Below are 21971 nucleotides of genomic sequence, written 5' to 3'. Positions count from 1 at the left end.
TAATATGGTAGTGCAGGATTAGTAATTCTCCAGGATAAAAGGAGATAACAAATAGAAATCTCTTGCTTGGGGCAGGGAGCCTTGGAAGACAAACAGACCAAATAGTGCTTCCCCCCAAAACTGTTCCGATCAAGGGTTGTTATTTTGCCTATCACTTATGAAATAACAGATAATTAATGCACATTTTATGGCTAACTCTAAGTCCTAATTAAATACAACTATGTACAAAGAATGTGAACAGCCTGACTTCCAAAGACCAAAATAAATACTGGCAGAATTATAGTGACTGCTGCAGCCTTATTATCTTATCTTGAGGATAACCACCTTGGCAGAAGCATAAGCTACTTCTGAGGTACAGCCATTAAGCTGAGATTCATAATGAATTTTAGAAAAATTGGGAAAGATAGAAAAGTAGAAGGAGGAAAACTATTCATATTCTCATTGCTAATAAGTGGGATAAAAGTCGGGAGCACTCCTAGTAACTTGATGTATTTCCTTCCTCTGTGTGTGTGTGTGTTTTTTCCCAGTGCATACTTTTTATGCCTTACTTCTTCAAACTATTGCAGGCCATCTTATGCTTTGCTTTTTTCACTTAATATTAAATAGAAACATATACATATGTTTTTAATGAATGCTTTTAACATTCACTTTTAATGTCTGCACAGTTTTCTACCAAGTAGGTGATAGTAGCTATTACCTATCTTGTGTTGACTATCTGCCAGCGCTATCTTAAGGGCTTTATATGTATTGTCATTAAAGCAACAACAGTCCTATGATTCAAGTCCTTTCTTCATCTGCATTTTGTAGATGCAGCTACTGATGCACAGAATACTGTGTTATTTGGTTCAAGGCTACATCAAGTGGTTAGCAGAGGTAGGATTTGAACAAGGGCAATCTGACAACAAAAACAATGTTTTTAAAAAATGTAAAAGCCATTCTTAGCTTACTAACCATAGAAAGACAGGCCATGGGGCAGATTTGGCCCATAAGCCAACTCTAGCTCTAGATTAAAAGTGAGTTGAACTTCAGTTTGGACGAGTAGGAATTAAGGTAATTAATGTTAAAAACTTTTTGACATTGGGAGAAAACAAATGATTGATTTGATTGAATGAATTATTTTCAGTTCAATTTGTAATATTAATATTATAAATAAACTACGTGTGTGTACTTATTTATAACAGCAATTGAAATGACTAAAGTATTTATGTTTTCATCAAAACTGAAAACTGAGTCATTGGGATAAGTCAACTCAAGGCCAAAATGAATTTATTCTTGGTAAATCTCACAAAGTTGATAGAAAGTCACAAGTTGTGATTTAATCATCAATTTATGCCTTTTGAGGGGCCACATAAAATTCTGGTGTCTTCTGTTCATTTTTTTATGGCAGTGGTTCTCCAAGAGTTGCCCTGAAACCAGTGGCATTGTCCTATTAGAAATGCAAATTCTAGGACTTCATGGCATAAGTACTAAATCAAAAACTCAGGGTGGAGCATATTCAAGTTTGAGAACCACTGTTTTAGGGAAATCCAGTTGCAAACAGATCCTTTTTGAGAACAAAGCTCTGTGTATATGTGCGTGTGCGCATGTGCGTGTGTGCACAAGCGTGCTCATTATTTGTGTCTGAGTCTTTGCAGTCCTGTGGACTGTAGCCTGCCAGGCTCCTTCGTCCATGGGATTTTCCAGGCAAGAATACTGGAGTGGGTTGCCATTTCCTCCTCCACAAGATCTTCCTGACCCAGGGATTGAACCTATGTCTCCTGCATTGGCAAGTGGATTTTTTTTTTTTACCACTGTGCCACCTGGGAAGCCCCACCCATATGCACACCTATGCACAAACAAAACAAATTATCTGTGAGCTAACAATAGCCCATGATAACATACTAATAGCCCATAATACTATATTGGGAAAGATCCCCTGGAAGAAGGCACGGAAGTCTACTCCAGTATTCTTGCCTGGAGAATCCTATGGACAGGGGAGCCTGGTGGGCTACATGGGGTCACAGGGAGTCGGACACAACTGAAGTGACTGCAAGCATGATACTAGATTATGATACGTTATAGAAACACCACGTAGACAAGTCACAAAAATCAAAATGAGCAAATTTTAGAGTTGCGTACATATCTTATGCAGAGATATGAATAAATCGATGCTGTCATGCCTATCTTCTTATATGACACTGTATTGATTTTGTCACAGCTATTTCCTGGTTCATTACTTAAGCATGCTATTCTTTATATTAATAACATTAGGAGATTTAAGACTTAAATGTCTGAAAACTTCCTTTTAAATTGAATGTCCTCAATTATTGAGGATACTACACCTGAAAATTTAATTGACAAGTTTATTATAATAAAAAGCATCATTTTAAAATGTCATTCTCAAGATTTAGGTTCTGGGTAAGATGGAGAAAGCAGACTCCTCCCTAGCCTCCCTCTGAATGCAGCTATAAAACCTGGACAGAATGTGTGTAGTAGTTATTTGAGGATGCTGAGAAGTAAATAATAGCCAATTGGAGAAGAAAACCAAAATCCAAAGTACAACTGAACTTGTGTCATTTTACCATTAGTTTTTCTCTGTTTTATGGCCCTGGAGGGAGGCCCAGGACATGGCAGAGCCCAAATTTCTGACTGGGTGCCTCAAAAGGGGAGTCCCAGGAAACCAAAAAGCACCAGGGAGATTGTTGAGAGGGAGGGAGTTCATAACTGCAACCAAATAAAGTAATTTATTGACTCCAAGACTCTAAAAGTTGAATATAAGTAGATCTCATCCTAATCAACATATAAAAGACTTTGAAAAAGTAAACATATAGACTTATATTCAAATCTCAGACTTACCACTGGCTGGTGCACACATGGGACAGATCTTAATAGCACTGGGCCTTAAAAACTGAACTGTGAATGGGGACCATAATCCAGAAAAATCAGCCTGGAACTTGTAGCCTGAACATAATTTGGTCAATGTGCTTCTTGAAACAAAAATACCAATATGCTCAATAGGTTTTAAACAAGACTCAGAGTCTCATTCAGTTCAGTTCAGTTCAGTCATTCAGTCGTGTCTGACCCTTTTCGACCCCATGAATCGCAGCACGCCAGGCCTCCCTGTCTATCACCAACTCCCGGAGTTCACTCAGATTCACGTCCATCGAGTCAGTGATGCCATCCAGCCATCTCATCCTCTGTCGTCCCCTTCTCCTCCTGCCCCCAATCCCTCCCAGCATCAGAGTCTTTTCCAATGAGTCAGCTCTTCACATGAGGTGGCCAAAGTACTGGAGTTTCAGCTTTAGCATCAGTCCTTCCAAAGAGCACCCAGAACTGATCTCCTTCAGAATGGACTGGTTGGATCTCCTTGCAGTCCAAGGGACTCTCAAGAGTCTTCTCCAACACCACAGTTCAAAAGCATCAATTCTTCAGTGTTCAGCCTTCTTCACAGTCCAACTCTCACATCCATACGTGACCACAGGAAAAACCATAGCCTTGACTAGATGGACCTTAGTCGGCAAAGTAATGTCTCTGCTTTTGAATATGCTATCTAGGTTGGTCATAACTTTTCTTCCAAGGAGTAAGCGTCTTTTAATTTCATAGTACAATATTAAAAATTTTTCTGAATCCAATCTAAAATTACCATGGAAAGAACCAGGAAAACTCGATTCACATGGGAAAAAACAATCAACAAATATTAATGCCAAGATAACACATTCACATTATCTAATATGGACGTGAGTCTGAGTGAACTCCAGGAGTTGGTGACGGACAGGGAGGCCTGCATGCTGCAATTCATGGGGTCACAAAGAGTCGGACACGACTGAGCGACTGAACTGAACTGAATTGAATTTAAAGCGGCTATTATTTAAATGTTTCAACAAGCAATGACAAACTCTCTTAAAGCAAAGAGAAAAATAGAAAGCTTCAGAAGAAAAACAGAAAATTTTAAAAAGAACCCAATGAAAATTTTAGCACTAAAAGTATGGCAACTGAAATTTTAAAAACTCACTGGATGAACTCAATAGCAGAATGGTGTCACAGACAAAGGAAAGGGTCTATGAGTGTAAATTTGATCAATAGAAATTATACAAACCCAACAACAAAGAGAATTTAAGATTTAAAAAATTAACAGAGACATAAGTGTCAGTGATAAAATAATAAAAAGCAAATATTTGTGTCAATTGAGTCTCGGAAGAAGAGGATGGGGGTGGAGATACTAAAAACAACAACAGAAAGAATTGCAAAAATAATGACTGAAAACTCACCAAATTTGGTGAAAGACATAAACCTAAACACTCAAGAAGCTCAGTGAAAAAAAAAGAAAAAGAAGCTCCGTGAATTCTCAAAAGGACAAATTCAAAGAAATCTCATCCCAAGATATATAATAATCAAACTGCTGAAAACTCAAAGCAAAGAAAAATTCTTGAAAGTAGACAGAAAGACAGCATATTATCTATAAAAGAATAAGGATTCTCATTATTGCAGATTTTTCATCAAAAGCCATGGAGATGAGTGGGAAGTGGCACAATAATTTTCAAGCGCTGAAAGGAAAGAACTATCAACATAGAATTCTATATCTAGAGAAAATATCCTTTAGGATGAAGGTGAAATAAACATTCTTAGACAAAGGTATAGTAAGATAATTTATTGCCAAAGGAATAAATTTCCTTTCATTTTCAGAAAGAAAAGAAATGATATTAGAGGGAAACTTGAAACACCAGGAATGAAAGAAATATATCAGAAATGGAATGTATCTGGGTATGTAAGTAAAATAGACTGTTCTCCTCTTGAGTTCTTTAAAAAATGTTTGATGGTTGAAAGGAAAAATTATAACATTGTCTGACAGGCCTGTCAATGTGGGCATATGACAACTATAACGCCTAAGGGGGGAATATAAAAGGATCGATATGGTGGTAAGTTTTTTACATTCCACTTGAAATGGTAAAGTCGTGAGTCTAAGATTATGAAAAGTTGTGCCTATACTGTAACTCTTAGAGTAACTACTAAAAACCTATACAAAGAGATGTAGTTAAAAACATAATAAAGATGGGATACTAAAAAATGATTCAAATAATCCAAAGAAAGCAGAAAAGGGGAAACAGATGAATTAAACACTGATAATAAAAAATAAAATGATAGACCTAAACCTAACTATATCAATAATTACATTAAATGTAAATGGTCTGCACATACCAATCAAAAAACAGAGATTATCAGAAGGAAGTTTGTTTTTTTTTTTTTTTTAAATCATGCCCCTCCACTATGTGCTTTCTACAAGATACTCACTTCACACATAATGATAGAGCTAGATTAAAAGTAAAAAGATATGTCACATATAAATAGTAAATGGAAAAAGTAAAATAATAAATGGAAAACGCTACCAAAACACAAATTAAGATACCACTTCCATCTACTTTTCCTGGGAAAATAGCTGCCTTTCAAGAACCCTGACACTACAATATTAAGTAAACTCATTTGATTTACTTAAGTGAAATTGTTTTCAGTGATCATCAGCTCTGCTTAAGCTGTTTCTTATTTTCAAGTGGGCTAATTACAAGCTTAATTAGGAACTAATGAATCTTTCCTCTGTCATTTCAAAGGGAGACTCACACCTTTCATGGATGTTTCTGTGTAGTGAGAAACACCACAAAATACAAAGATTGATTTTAAATTCTAAGACAAAATCACCCTGAATATTCACGTATAAATGTTTAAATGAGGGAAACACAGAGTCCTCAAACTTGCATGTGGCTCTAAGTGTTTACTGAACATTCGTAAATACATCAGATTTGTACATGAGCTCCCAGATAGACATGCATATGCAGGCAGGTCACAGCTCCTTGGAAAACCACCCATGTTCTCTTCCTCAGTTATAGTATGTAACACATATGGTTCCTGTCAGCAGCACTCATTTAGAGAGATAAAAATCCTACAACAGCTAAGTTCAGCCTCTCTCCAGTGGCCTTTTCCTTTGATTTTCAAGATATCAAGTGACTATTCACTAAACCCTATAATTGCCAACCTTACCCAGTTCCACCTCTAATAGAAGAAGGAAAGAAATGGCCTGTTTAAAAAAATTTTGTTCCAATACATTGCGTAATTAACCTATCTTAATTCTTTCTGGTAGTAGCCTTCTTGTTAACATTTTGAAGAAAGAAAAGGCAGTTGAAAGATACTTGAGTTGATTAACTGCATATAAAAATTGAAAACTAGGGGCATATAACAATTTTTATTGTTAATATACAGTATTAATATATTTGGTATCTTAGTAATAAATGGCTGCAGAAGTTTCTTTCTTGAAAAAACTTTTGAAGATATGAAGCTAGCATCGTTTTCTTCAAAGCTGGCCTGAATTCAGCTTTAAACATTGTTTTCCTTCTTTTTTGTTCTTCCTGTCCTTAACTTTTCTTCTGCAATGTGAAAATACAAGGCAGATGTCTTCATCTCCCTGGAATGCTTTTAACCTTAATGAAGGGTTGTAATAAATCAGTACTTTTCAACCTGTTTTCTATCATCAACACATACATACTTTTTGAGATATTAGTCTCCACAGAGATTATTAGAAATAATTAGGACAAGTTAGAACTTAGTTATTATTTCGTTAATGGACATATCATTGCTATTTGTTAACTACCTCTAATATGCAGAAAGTTATCTTGTTCATATGTCTAGAAACTGCAGTTATTGGGCAAGATCTTTTCTAAGTCATTAATAATTTATTTTTATGCTAGAATATGTGTGGAATATGTATGCATATTTATGTGCACACACAGATATACATACTTCTAAAAGATCATTAAAGTTTAATTGGGTGATTTTTGAAAGTTACATGTATAGATCATATCAATTTATAAATAAACTAAGAAATGAAGAATCTTTTTTACTTTAAGACTTTCATGATTGCTATAAAATTAGAATGTGCCTTTTCTTGGCCAGATAAGGTATTGCATTATTTCACATTTTCTATTTTTCATTTATTCAGGAGCCACAAATGTCAATTTCTTCAATAAACAAAATTCAGCACTCTGAACTCCTCTCATTAATACACAGAAGAAAAATAACCTGCAAAACTGCAGTTTAAAAAGTGGGAGGTAGTATAAATAACATCATAAAATGTGACATCTTGGTGACCTATTTTAAATGGATGAAATTTGGTGATAGCAAAACAAATCACTACTTTCCAAGATCACATGAATTAAGATGCAGCTAGGATTACTGCTAAAACCCTCAGCTAACAATGACTGAATCTGAAAATGTGATAGATTTAAATAAGCTTCCCAGTGTACTAAGCTAAGATAAATTTAACTGATGGTGACATCCATAAGAAAATTTTATAAGGCAAACTTAACTACCTATCTTGATTCCCAAACGTTTAAAAAAAAGCTGTTCTGACTTCCAATGAATCAAACCTACTCATTCACCTTTCAAGAGGCTATAAAGTTTCATGCCTGAAACTCTGGTTCAGAAATTATGAGATTTAAGTTATGGGCTTCCTTCTCCATAGAGGAGAAGTAGGCCACCCAATTCTGTGCAAAGAATTCACCTAATTTTTCTGCCATTTTATGTTTTCCTCTCACTTGGGTGATCAGATCATACAAGCTTTTTTAATATATTTGAGTCCACAGGATGATGGAGTCTGAAGACTCAGCTTCCAATGTCAGCTCCACTACTTGGACGACATTAAGAAAATCACTTGCCTTGCCAAATCTCGGTTTTGTTATTTACAAAATGACGCTCAAGGTATTTTGAGCATGTGTGTGTGAGATTGCTTTGAACAGAACAGCAAAGTGATATTCAGCTTTCCAGGCAAGCTGTGCTGGATATTGTAGATCCTGTTGGTGGCTTGATCTTTGTTAACCTTATCCTTAGCATTGCTAACTGCTCTTTCACTTTCCAGTTCCTTCCAACACAGCATAATTCTGGTCACAATTCCAGGTGGAACTCTATGGGACCTCAAAATGAATCAGTTTGAGAAACGGGTCCAGAGAGGAAGCCAAGATCCCTCAAGAAAACAGGATTTGAATCTAGGTCTTTAAACCACTGGTGCAACCCTATTCCATTCTCTTTTATTCACGAATCCAGTCATTCCACATTTATTAAGCATTTATTATGTGCTGGGTACAGGACTACTCTAATTTCTCTTTCAAATAATAGCCTCTAAAAGCATTAGAACATCTTTCAGTGCTGCTGTCTATGGCTGAGTTAAGATTCTGGTTATGATTTAATCATTATTGAACAATTACTAAATCATAATACTTTTCTGTTGCTGTTATTATTGTCACTGTTACTAAGGAAGCCTTCCTTTAAGTGTATGCTTAGAAAGCTATCCAGGGTAGGGCTCAGATAAAAGCAGGTCTGCTCTGGGTGACACAAGAGTAAACCAGCCCCAGACCTCCTAAGACACTGCAGTCAAATGCCTGGAGTTTTAATCGTATTGGATTCTGAGAACCATGGCATTGCATGATACTCTTGCTTGGGTCTGACTTAGAGGTTTCATCTCAAGATAGAGTATGCAAGTATTTATTACTATTTCAAGAAGCCAGAGAAGCTTAGTTCCATCAAAAAAAAAAAAAAGGTTAAACTGCTTTCTTTTCATCATTTCTTGAATATAGTGGATGAGAATTTTGCATTTCCTTGTTTGAGAAGATGCTTCCTTTGGGTATCCATATTAAAAAAAAAAAAAAAAAGAAAACAAAACATGTTGCTTTGGGCTTCTCTGGTGGCCAGCAGTAAAGCATCCACCTGTGATGCAGGAGACATGGGTTCAAACCCTGAGTCGAGAAGATTCCCTGGAGAAGGAAACGGCAACCCATTCTAGTATACTTGCCCAGAGGATCCCATGGACAGAGGAGTCTGGTGGACCACAGTCCATGGGGTCTCAAACAGTCTGACATGACTGAGTAACTAACATTTCCACACTTTTCTTTGCATATCCATATGTTACATTGGTTCTGACTGGCTACAATTCTCAAATATGGAGGTCTGTTTCCTGTTCTGAGCCACTCTTTCCTCTTCTTTCAATAAATGATTTTGGTCTTTAGGAAAAAAAAAAAAAAAACTTGTAACTGCAGATGAGTGAAGTTGTTCATTGGCCTGGTTACAGTCTGTCATACCATGCCAATGATATTAACAAACTCATCCTCAGAGTGTATTTTGTAGCTCCAAAGTCTTCCTTTCTCTCAGGAGCATCAGTTTTGATAAAGTTCCCCCATCACTATAAATACACCATCAGTGAAGACTATTGAGTTGGAAACAACAGGGCTAATTATGGTGAGCAAGTCCAAATACTAAAAATACATGCTAATAAATCTTCTGATGGAGTCTGAAACAGCTGTATTTGTCTAGATTAAGAAGAGGTATATGACATGCAATAAACTGACTGTTTTGAATTAAGGAATTTTAGCAAAAGGTTACATTTAGAACACAGGATAACTTAGTGGCACCAATTTATTTTATAAAGAATAAATGTAACAGAAGAAAACCTTGTTTTGAGTAATTGAGTTTGGAATGCCCATCAAGCCAATCCAATTTTTGTGCATTTACACTCAACTCATAGGCTAAATGGCTTCTAGTTTTCTCTAGGATCAATGCGTGACATCTTCGGTTTACATATGCCTTGGACTAAGCCTATTTCTGTCAACCACTCTGGAGGTATACAGCCAACATATAGGTTCATGTTTGGGTTATGAAATATATTTTGCTGTAATCATATCTATTCGCTAGATGTTTTCTTATGAGAGATCCACTTTCTTCTTTGTCATCAGTGGACCACATCAGCTTCAACTGACTTAATCTCCAAGATTTTTCAAACTAAATTACCTACTTTGCTTGTTCATAAGAAGTAAAGAAAGGAAAATAGTATTTCTGCTCCATGTGAGTCTACAAGTAAATTATACAGAATTAAAGCGGTTGTCCCTGTGGTTTATTTTGTATACACAACTGGATACATAATAAAAAGAAGAGTTGGTGCTTTTAACCAACACTATTTTTATCCAAAATAAATTCATCTTATTTGAACAAGTGATTTTTTTTTTACTGTGTTTGAGGTAGATCCCTACAAGTTTATGTTTTCCTATTTTGTTCATATACAATATATGTGAGAAATAAAAATGATTGATCACTTATTTCCTAAAAATTAAAAGCTGGGATCTCTCTTTAAAGATGAAGTAGTTCTTTAATACAATAGTCCCCAGCCTTTTTGGGACCAGGGACTGGTTTCATGGAAGATAAGTTTTCCATGGACCAGGGGTGGAGGGGATAGTTTCAGGGTGACTCAAGTGCATTGCATTGAGTTAATAAATTATTAACATTATTTATTTCATCAGCTCCACCTCAGATCATCTGGCATTAATTAGATTCTGGAGGCTGGAGACCTCCACTTTAAGAGTTAAGGGCAGTTATCATTCTTCCAAGAGTCCAACTCAACTTATAAAGTCTTTCTCTGTCGTATTAAGGACTGTAATCATGCTAGCTTACTAGAGCAAGCTACTGTTGACCACAGGTGAGGAACTGGGGGAGATCTTGTACATTTACACTCAATCCATAGGCTAAATGGCTTCCAATTTTCTCTAGGATCAATGCGTGACATCTTGGGTTTACATATGCCTTGCCAAGGGGGAGACCCAAGACACCATGGAAAGGACACACTGAGCAGGGTAGAACTAAGAACTCAACAGGACTTTTTTTTTACTGGTTAGTTTCCTTTCTTACCCTCTAATATAGCATTCCAAATGCTGATAAATCATGAAAATGAATAGAAATAAGAAGCATAGCTTTTCCCCCTCGCTCCCAAGTGTTTGGGAAATATACTGCCTAATTGTTCTTCCAGAAAGGTACCAATTTACAGTCATACAATATGGCATTTCTGATCCTTCTTTTGTGTAGTTTTGGTGAGCTCTTTTTTTTTTTCACCAGCAAAGCAGAGCCTCTCTGTGTCCATGTGTCCAGTGAACAAAGGATGAGCTGAGACAGTTGATCAGTCACCTGTCCATTCATTTCCACCTCTACCTCAGGCTGCATATTTTGCTCTATTGCACTTTGGTAAGGGTGTCACAAAGGAGAGAGAAATGGTAGGGAGGAGGATGAGGAAAGATGCAAACACACTGTCTGAAACCTAAGTCTTTAGGATATAGTATCAAAAATATTTAATAAGATGGATTCTGTGATATATTAAGTGACAAGAGTAGGTTACATTAAAAAGTATGTGTGTATAAAATAAATATTGGAAGAATCACTACTAAAATGTTAACAGCATATATCTCTATATTGTGATATTCTGGGTTATTCATATATTTCCAGATGTTCTATAATAATTATTAATTACTTTAGATAATAAGAAAATATTTTTAAATATTGGAAAAAGAAAAGTGTCCTGAAGGAGATGAAATGATTTTGTAGAAATTGAATGAATGATTAATTATTTAGAAATCTGCATCATACCTTCACATTTTAAGTGCAATCCAAAATAAAACATGATTTCTTTGTAGAAAGCCATAATTGTTTCTTTAGGAAAACTGTCTTCAACTTGGCAATTTAGTAGCCTACCCATTCTCATGTTTTACTTTTATTCTTTTTTCCCCCCTAAACAAAGTTCAGATTTATAGCACCTGCTGTTGCTTTTAATGTAGTAGTTGTACCTAATTTCTGGAGCACAGTGAAATTCCACCATTCTCCGTTCCTCATTTTGCCTTCAGCAATAAGCAGTCTGGGAGACATAAAGCCAAGATATTTTCTAAGGGCAGGTAGCAGACACTTGTACTAAATATGAAATACCAAAGCCACCCTAAGCGAAAAGGGCGTTTACTAAAAAGGTTGCAAGTAAGCACCAGATAATTTTAAGCAGCTCAGACCCGGCAACTTTCAAAGTTGGAAATAAGCCCTTAAGTCAACGAGATCTTTGAAAAGTTATCAGGAACCATCCTCCACAAAGAACCACCAAATGTCCATCTGGAAAAGATGTGAATTTGACCTTTTTGAATGAACAGCATGAGATTTAAAAACACACACACACACAAGAATAATACAGAATTTTATTTTCTCTTGCCAAAACCTGGCAGGCATTGTAAAAAGCTGGTTCAAAGCATGGGCTGTGGAGCCCACACCTGAACACTAGCTATGTGAGCTCAGGAAAGCTCTTGATCCTACTGTGCCTCCGTTTCCTCAGCTGTTGAAGAGACACTCAAGTGCTCTAATCTCATAGGGTTAGATAAAGGGGAAATAAAGCAATTTCTTTACTTTGTAAATGTTTGACAGATGGAAAGCAAAATATAAGCATTACTTAAAAAAATCATTTCATTTTATAATTTTCATTTAGTTCAGTCCCATAACCAGTAAAGGGAAGCATCTTCTTACGACTTCCAAGAATTGCAAGAAATTAAAAAAACAAAAAGAATGGAAAAAAATTCTTTAGAAATGTTTAGAAAACAGAGGCATATTCCAAAAATCTATCTCAAATTCATAGATATGGACCCAGCTTATTTTTGGCTGCCATCCATAGCTTCCATTCATAATCGCAATTCATAAATTCTCAACTGCTCTTTGCTTCAAATTACATTCCTACATAGCTCTCTATCCTGGAATGTATATATATATGATACAGATAACTGACTGCCTCTGTAGAATGGAATAATGTGGGGCAGTCATATACAGTGCTTGAAAAAACTTCCCTTTAAAACAGAAAGGGCTTGTGTTTCCTTATTTTTTTAAAACCTACTCAATTAGCAATGCTTTCTCCATTTCCTGGTAATTGCACTGTAGTCACAGGGATGTATGTATCATGAACAATTCTGAAAAAGTTTCGATGTGGCAGAGAAATCCTACTTCATCTTAATCTCTATGTCCACCTTTTCTAATACTTCATCAAGTCACCATCACCTAAAGGAATAATTAACATCTTAGGATGTCCTGAGTTCTGCTCCACTGAGCACAGTATAATAGGTTGCTAACAATATTAGTGTGCAACCTGAATCACGTACTCTGTTAACCACCCTTGCCAAGAATCAAAAATGTAGCTGTGATATTGACATTATGCCCATTGCTCATTGTAAGTCCGTGCTATGACCACTAGATTCCAGATAATATTATTAGCATATATTATAATAGCAAAAAGAAACATTGGTTGGCCAAATAATACAATAAATAAATTTTTGAATGTGAAAAAAGTAAAATGCAATTTACCACAAACAAAACTAGCTTATGCAAAATATTAATGGGCCCATCAATCCGTTAACTAATTGTTCAAGTATTATAGACACTTAGGCACATAAGCTCCACTGAAATAATTCCAATTCTTTTCATTAAAAAAAAATGCTCCCATGACAGTTTACTAAGAAAACACCTCCACTGCAAACGTTCTAAAGAAAGAAATGGTATCAGGCTTTTTAAATTAATTAATATATCTTTGGATTATACTTTGGGAGTCGCTCGCGGCTCAGCTGGTAAAGAATCTGCCTGCAACGCAGAAGACCTGGGTTCGATCTCTGGGTTGGGAAGATCCTCTGGAGAAGGGCATGGCAACCCACTCCAGTATTCTTGCCTGGAGAACACCATGGACAGAGGAGCCTGGGAGGCTACAGTCTGTGGGGTCGCAAAGAGTCAGACACTTTGAGCAACTAATGCTTTCACTTTCACACTGCATTTTAAGAAGGAGACATGTATATTCAGTCAGTCAGTCAGTCAGTCAGTCAGGCAGTTCAGTCGCTCAGTCGTGTCCGACTCCTTGCGACCCCATGAATCATAGCATGCCAGGCCTCCCTGTCCATCACCAACTCCCGGAGTTCACTCAGACTCACGTCCATCGAGTCGGTGATGCCATCCAGCCATCTCATCCTCTGTCGTCCCCTTCTCCTCCTGCCCCCAATCCCTCCCAGCATCAGAGTCTTTTCCAATGAGTCAACTCTTTGCATGAGGTGGCCAAAGTACTGGAGTTTCAGCTTCAGCATCATTCCTTCCAAAGAAATCCCAGGGCTGATCTCCTTCAGAATGGACTGGTTGGATCTCCTTGCAGTCCAAGGGACTCTCAAGAGTCTTCTCCAACACCACAGTTCAAAAGCATCAATTCTTTGGTTCAATATAGCATAAAACAAATAATACTGAAATGAAAATCCTTACTGACCACACGAATACAATTATTTACTACTATTGTCAAAATCCTAATGGTGGAACTGAGGCAAAGGAACAAGAAGGAGCAAGAAGAAGAAGGTCTTAGAATTAGGCTCCATGAGGACAGGGGTGTTGGTTTGTGTTTTCTTTTCTGCTAGGTACAGAATACGTTTTCAACTTTTGTTGGATGAATGGTTGGATGAATTAAGAAAAATTAGACAATAATACCACAAACACCCTTTACATTACTTACAGTTGTGTGGTTGTGTGAGTGAACTGCAGATGAACACAGGCCCTGTGAGGAGGCAAAGCTCTTTGCCAAGTGTGTCCCAACAAGCCTTGTTCCTGTCGAGCACTATCATTTAGCAACCGACAGTGGCTGCTGCTGCTGCTAAGTCGCTTCAGTCGTGTCCGATTCTGTGAGACCCCATAGACGCCAGCCCACCAGGAGGAACTCCTTATTCCCTGGCTTTGTTTCTTATGGCACTTAGGATATCTTGGCCACTACCTAGGAATTACACACAAAGTAAAATTCTGATGCTTAGTGATGAATTTGTCAACAGGAAAAAAAAAATTATTGTTTATATAAATCACAAAATTGGACCAAGGCCTTGAAAAGGTTAAAGTTCCAGGATGAATGGCAACTGTCCAAGCAATTCTACATTCTTAAGTATACTTGAGAAAGATCGGATTCTAGTACAATATCACTATAAAATCCAAGTATTTGGGGTACTTTCTTGAAAGCTTTTGACAAAACAGTCTCTATCCCTGAGATCCATAAAAATATATATGTAAATATATAAAATGTCAACCATAAGTTTTATTGTTGTATGGTATGTTTTTTTTTTCACTTTTTCAATCTTTCACTTTTATTTTCCTTTATACTACTGATGTAAACATATTTAAACTTTATACATGTTGATATGTCTTATTTTTTGTCCTTTGCATTACTAATATTACTGTGCTATATTCCTGACAGTTCTGTTATTTCCTAATATTTTAAAGAGTATGGCCATGAGCATGAGCCTGAGCTGGTGATATGGTTTCATTTGTTCTTTGTAGCCTTACATCATTATTTGATACATAAATCAAAAACAGGACTTTGGTCTTCACACTAGATTGCAGGCACTATAACAGAACTAAAAAGGAAACACCAGATTTTCAGAATTTGAGTTATGGCAAATGTCATAACCCCACTCCAGGCAAGGTTTTTGTTTTTTTGCATGTGTTGCTTTTGTTTGTTTGTCTCTGGCTACAATGCTCCTACTGTATAAAGTTATTTAAAATATTATAAAATAGATTTAACAGATGACCTCCATTAAAATAGTTCACCAGCCATCACTGGAATCAAGGCTTAATATTTTGAAGGTTTTCTATTTTAATTCTTTGATACAATGATTTTTCAAGCATTTGCTACATGCCCTTCACATTACGCTAGGTCCTGTTAAAGATGCAAAAGAAATATATTATATAACTTACATCAGATGAAATAATTAACGAGCATTATAAGACCAAGAGTCAAGTGCTAAAATGTATACTGTGAGCTGTACATGGGAAACCAGGCAGATCAGGGGTGAGTGTAAGACCAGCTGGGAAATGATGGAGGGAGCTAGAGTTGAGAGGGTCCTGAAAACAGGAGAGAACACTGTATCTGAGGTACTGAACTGCATATGCAAAAAAGGTGGTAGTGGGAAAATCAAACAAAATAAATCAGAGTATAATTTCCTTTTTGGAAATTCCAAAATGACCTATTAGCTACCATTTATTAAATATTTGTTAAGTACCAGGCTGACTTGACTTATACCATTTAATTTAAAACTTAAAAACATAGCATAAGATTCTATTATTATTCCCATTTGCCAGATTAGGAAGCTGAGATTTAAGTGCAAGTTGGGCTTCCCTGGTGGCTCAGGTGGTAAAGAATCTGCCTGCAATGCAGAAAACTCGGGTTCAATCCCTGGTCGGGAAGATCCCCTGGAGAAGGGAATGGCAACCCTCTCCAGTGTTCTTGCCTGGAGAATTCCACGGACAGAGGAGCCTGGCAGGCTACAGTCCATGGAGTCACCAAGAGTCAGACACGACTGAGCAACTAACACACTTTAATCTGCCACATAGCTCGTAATCTGCCACATAGCTCGTAAGTAGGGAAATCAGAAGTGAACTAAGGCAATGCAACCCCTAAACCAGATTTTGTACGTTCCATTGATTCACAGGTTTCTAAATGCAATGGCGCAGGTAAGGGAGATAGACAGGCTTAGGCTAATGTTGGCGACAGGAGTTTCGCTGTGGGCAAACTAGCGACTTGCAACACTATTTTCAGGACTATGAAATACTTTACGTTCTGAAGACAATTTTCCATTTCCTAAAATAAGCACATGTTCAACAACGATGCAGTCGTGATATCTCTTTGATCATAGAATCTGCTGTTATCACAAAGTTCAAGGGAAGCATTCCAATTCTACCTAAGAAGTCGGCCAAAAAAAGTTGAACCCTGGGCAAGTCACTTAGCCTTTCCTGATTTCAGTTTCCTCATCTTAAATGAGGGAGAAGGACTTGGTGATCTCTAGGGTCCATTTTAAAATTCTGCAAGCGTTTTATACATGTCACTAACAATTTCAGACAAACTTTAGAGTTTCAGAAATGGAAATGTCAGCTGAATAATGAGTAGCAGATGCCACGTGGAAATTCTGTCATGATCGTTCTTAGAAAGTAAGCCTTCTTTGTTTCATTAGCAACACAGGAAGGCAAGTACTCCAAAGATTTCCTTTAACAACTTGGAAGTCTTTATACAAATAAAGACAAATATAACTTAGTTATAGTGCATGAAAAAATAGGAAATGTGTATTTAATATCAATTTTTTGTCATAAAAACACCATAGCCTCATACCTTAATTAATCTAAATATTCAAGAGGATGAAATACATTTTACAAAGAATGCTGGAGGCCAATGGTATCATTAGTTAATTGATCTCTTGCTAAGACAAGTGATGAATCAACCTAAAATATCTATTTCCTGACTGTTCACGTTTAAACAACATCATTTCCTAGGGAAAAACATGCAAATGAAACACCTCCTAATTTAACAGGAACAGTCTCAAAATACATCTACAGGTGAATTCCTAAGCAGGTGAATTCATACCATATAATGACTTTAATTTCCTAAACCCCAGCATTTTCATGTCCTATGATAAAAGTGACAAGTGAAAGGCTCATTTTTTTTTTCATTTGCTCTTTAGATTAACTTCATGATTTTATCTTTGTCTGTTTGTGATTGTTCTCACAAAGTAAGCTTTTCTCCACGTATGTTTTTCAGAGAGTTTTTAAGATTTTTTATTTAAGCTATAATTTACAAACAGTAAATAGCACAAAGCTCAAGTAAACATACAGCCCAATCATTTTTTAACATATTATATACCATGTTAACCACTGCCTAGATTAAGATATAAAACATTTTCATCACCTAGAGCGTTCCCTTGTGCACCTTTCTAGTCAATAACCCTCTTTGCACTGCAGCTAGAATTCTGATTTTTATTTCTATAGACTAGCTTTGCCTGTCCTTGAAATTCATCTCAATAGAATCACATATTATGGACTCTTTTGTATCTGGCTTCTTTCATATAATGCGACACATTTAGATTCATCTTTGCTGTGTGGGTATCGGTACCTCATTCCTTTTTATTGATGAGTGTAGGGAAAGAAGGCAGTTTGCTTATCCATTCACCTGTTGATGGACATTAGGGTTGCCTGGGCTGGACTGCCATGAGTAAAGCTGTGATGCACATCTTTGTGCAAGTCTTCTCATGGGCATATGCATTCCTAGGGTGTTCCTAGGAGTAGAATTGTAGAATTTGTAGTAGAATTTATCATAGGGTAGACAGGTAAATGGGCTTCCCTGGTGGTTCAGATGGTAAAGAATCTGCCTGCAACGCAGGAGAGCTGGGTTCAATCCCTGGGTTGGGAAGAACCCTGGAGTAGGGCATGGCAACCCACTCCAGTATTCTTGCCTGGAGAATCCTCATGGACAGAGGAGCCTGGCACGCTACAGTTCATGGGCTCACAAAGAGTCAGACATGACTGAGCGACTAAGCACAGGAAGGTGTTTAAGTTTCTATGTATTTTTATGAGCACCATCTGAGAGTTACCATATTAAACACCTATTGTCTAGGTGTACAAATTTGAGATCGGCAGGTAGGAAAAAAAATGGGATTTCCAGGCACAGTCTTAGTAACCTCCCGGATCCAGCATTCCAACAGGGACTATGCAGAATCTTCAGCAATTTTTCAGCAGTTACACAGAGATGGTATGGGCTTCCCAGGTGGTGGAGTGGTAAAGAATCTGCCTGCTAATGCAGGAGACATGGGTTCGATCCCTGGGTTGGGAAGGTGTACTTGAGGAGGAACTGGCAACCCACTCCAGTATCCTTGCTGGAAAATTTCCATGGACAGAGGAGCCTGGAAGGCTTCAGTCCATGAGGTCACAGAGTCAGACACAGCTGAGCACGTGAGCACACAGAGTCGGTGTACATTCCCACAGAAAGGTGGCGGTACCTCTCCCATCCTCCATAGGTGCTGGGGAGTCCTAGCACTAGGCAGACTGTTTTCTGGAGTCTAGATGATGGTTCAAAACTCAGATATCTTAGCAGGAGATGCTTCACAAAACAAACCCTACTATGTGAGAATCCTGAGCAATGCCGACCTGACATCTCCTTTACCTAGTTAGGTTTCCCTCTGTCCCTGAATCACATGGTAGACTTCAGCCTCAGAAAGTCTCAGTCATTTTAAAACCTATCTCCTGTTCAGGTAATCATCTTTCCTCTGATTTATAGTGGCTGGCCTGCAGGTGTTGAAAAGGTGGTCTTGATTTAGCCAGAGAGCAATAATCCCAGAAAGTGTATTTCCCCGGCTACCTCCCCCTCCCCCACTACCCACCATCAAAGCCAGCCAGCTCCTCACTCCCTCCAGCTGTGAATCTGTAATGTGCCTTGGGTCATATTTGTGTCATTGGTAGCAAACCCTTATAATTCTGCCCCCAAAATCCAAAAGAAAAAAATACCCACAGGGATCAAGGAGAGTGTCTCCTTACACAAATCTTTTTTCTGATAAGAGGTGACCCACAGCCAGAACCAGAGATTTATATATGCATTTTGACATAAATCTGCATCTGTAATTATGAGTCATAACGATCTTTATAGGCTGCACTAAATTGGTGAAGAAGAGTTACTGTTATTGACAAAGCATTGACCTGAACATTAGTGGAGGAAGAGCTAATCTTTTTTTTTTCCCCCCTGAGAAGAGAGACTCCTTTTTAAATTGTGAATCCCTTCCAACCCGGGCCTTTGTTAAACACCTTTACATCTGAAAATAAAGGTAACTGAACCTCCCAAACATATCCTATACCTTCACATAATTATAGATCTATAAAAATTTCACAACACATTCTGGAAGCTTTTTTGATCGTTTCCAAGACAGTGGTCAAGATTTGCAAGGTGACTGAGAGACTGATCTAGACCTTTTGAAAGCAAGTGGTCTGCAAGGTACACTCCCATCTCGCAAAGACCAAAGCCTATTTTTAGCCAGGCAGGCAGGCTGCTGCTCCAAGCCTGGCTTCACCATTAGCGTTAATAGAGCTCGGGGCGGCTGACTGCTGTGTAGGCGGCCCAGAAAATGTACTCTTTAGAGCAAGGGAAGGTTAAAGTGAGCTTTAAATCACAGCCTTATCATACTTGCATGTTATTGGCAAGTCTGCCTAAAAATAGAATCTCATTACTTTAATTCTACAGTATTCTTAGGTGTGCCAACCTTGATTATTAATAACAGCTTTTCACATTTATATAGCACTGTCTGCTTAAGGGAACTTCACAAATTATACACATAAAACTTTCCTACCTTAATGTAACCAGCGACGGGTTAGGAGGGCAGGAGATGGTGGTAAGCAGCGGCTTCCAGACTCCCTCCAGACAGGAGGCACCGAGAGGGTGGCACCAGGTGACTCTAAGCAAAGCCGCTCTTTGAAGTTGAGCCGCTTGAATTCTTTGAAAGCAGGCTGTGTCTTTCATCGAGTGTTTGCAGGGCACTGGAGACTACCGTTGTAACCTCAGGAATAACAGGCTTCCTGATATATCTAGCCAGGTGTTAGCTGGATTTTGGAAACAACAGGGGTGACAAAAATGGGTACCTTCTCCCAGACCCCAGCCAACCAGGTGGTTCTGAAGAGGCTTGCTGTGGGCTCCCAAGCCCAGCTATTTAGATTGGAAGAAGGATAGAACATTATGACTCAGAGATCGAACCCAGGTCTCCTACACTGCAGGCAAGTCCTTTACTGTCTGAGCCACCAGGGAAGCCCTATCTACATTTAGGCTTATACCAACTCCTCACCAAAGCTGTGCAGAAGAGTTAATAGAGTAAGAAGAGTATTTTCCAGATAAAGGCAATGTGGATGTGTTTAAGAATGCTTCTGGGCATAAAGCAGTGTTGTAGGCAAGATTCTGATTCAACCACATAGCTTAATAACTATAGGGGTGTGTGTGTCTGTGTGTGTCAGAAAAGGAGGTGATAGCTGCGTGGTGGCAACAGGTATTCAGACAGTCTACAATTCAGTGGCTCAAACGTAGGAACAGGATGCTAATACCGCTACAGTCAGCACATTTTAGTGTCAGCGCACGTCATCTACAGAAGAAGCCTAAGTTAAGACTTCCAGCATAACAAACAGTTACGGAGTGCCTTCTCAGAGTCAAGCACTGTTATGTAAAAAAAAAATGGGGATGAAAATACCAAACAAGACATAGTCTCTACCCTCCAGCAGCATAGCTGGGGAGCAGATAAGTAAAAGAGAATTTCAATCAGTGGGGAAAGCACTTGGATGAGAACAGAGTATACAGGCATTTATGGGAACCCAGAGGAAAGGAAAATAACCAGGTCTTGAATAGTCAGGGAGTGCTTTCTGGGAAGAAGCACATTTCAGGAGGAGCAAGGAGAGGGAGCCAGAGAGGAGGGAGGAGAAAGTCCCTAGAGGCAAAGGTATCCACAGGTACAGAGCCCTCCAGACAAGAAAGCGACACAATCCTAGAACTGAAAATGAATCAGTAGGCCTGGAGTGTGTCTCATGAGGGGCAAATAGTGGCCACTGGAGGAAAGAGAAGGTTCCTGAAAGGCTGTATGTGCCACACTAGGGAGCCTGGACTTTCTCCTGAGATAGATGAGACTTTACAAAATAGTATTTTAATGGAATAGGACTGCTTCTATTTTGAAATATAACAGATAAGATATTTCAGCTCATTCTATGTCCCACCTGTACTTTTTTTTTTTTTGAGCTGCACCTCATGGTTTATGGGATCTTGGTTCCCCAACCAGGGATTGAACCCACACCTTCAGCAGGGAAAACACAAAGTCTTAACTATTGGACCACCAGGAAAAACTCCCCCCCCACCTGTACTTTTGAAGCTAGCCTTCCTCCTCTCTAGCCCCTTAATTTCCCTTCTCTTACCTCCATAAAGACTGTCTCAGGATAACTACATCTCAGCATCACATCAAAATAATCACACTGGGTCTTCCTATGAAGTCAGAAGTAATCAGTCTCAGAGGTGACTCTTACAAAATGTCAGAGTCTTGTTCTCTTTAAGTGCTCTTTAAGGCATGGGAAGAGAGACAAAGGGGACCTGCACACAAGAAAAGGCATTTCCCACACATCAACCTTGATAAATATGCTTGTTCAGGAAAGCAAGGTGAACTGGAAAGCTGATCTGGAAAAGAATGCACATGTTTGTGCTTCCGAGATGGAGAGATGCTACATGAAAGGCTGGCCTGTTGGCCCTGGGAACTCCTCTCATGGCACCTGAGCGTGTGTACAATGTTTGCAGGCAGTTTCTATCCTGCAAAGCTTCAAGAGGACGT

At 38.1% G+C, this 21971-nt stretch overlaps 1 long non-coding RNA gene across 1 annotated transcript; it reads right to left on the bottom strand.

The window, feature by feature from the left end:
- Positions 1-14327: 14327 nt before the first annotated feature.
- On the bottom strand, positions 14328-20215 carry LOC120854512. The gene is made up of 3 exons (XR_005719002.1): positions 19968-20215; positions 17747-17909; positions 14328-14590 (listed from the first exon to the last, which is right to left on the bottom strand). It is a non-coding gene; the product is annotated as an uncharacterized LOC120854512 (long non-coding RNA).
- Between the last annotated feature and the right edge of the window lie 1756 nt (positions 20216-21971).

The sequence above is a fragment of the Oryx dammah genome, unplaced genomic scaffold (assembly GCF_014754425.2).
Source record: "Oryx dammah isolate SB20612 unplaced genomic scaffold, SCBI_Odam_1.1 HiC_scaffold_27, whole genome shotgun sequence".
Classification (NCBI taxonomy): domain Eukaryota; kingdom Metazoa; phylum Chordata; class Mammalia; order Artiodactyla; family Bovidae; genus Oryx; species Oryx dammah.
Note: the sequence above shows the minus strand (reverse complement) of the source record. Positions and strands in the feature narration are given on the sequence as shown.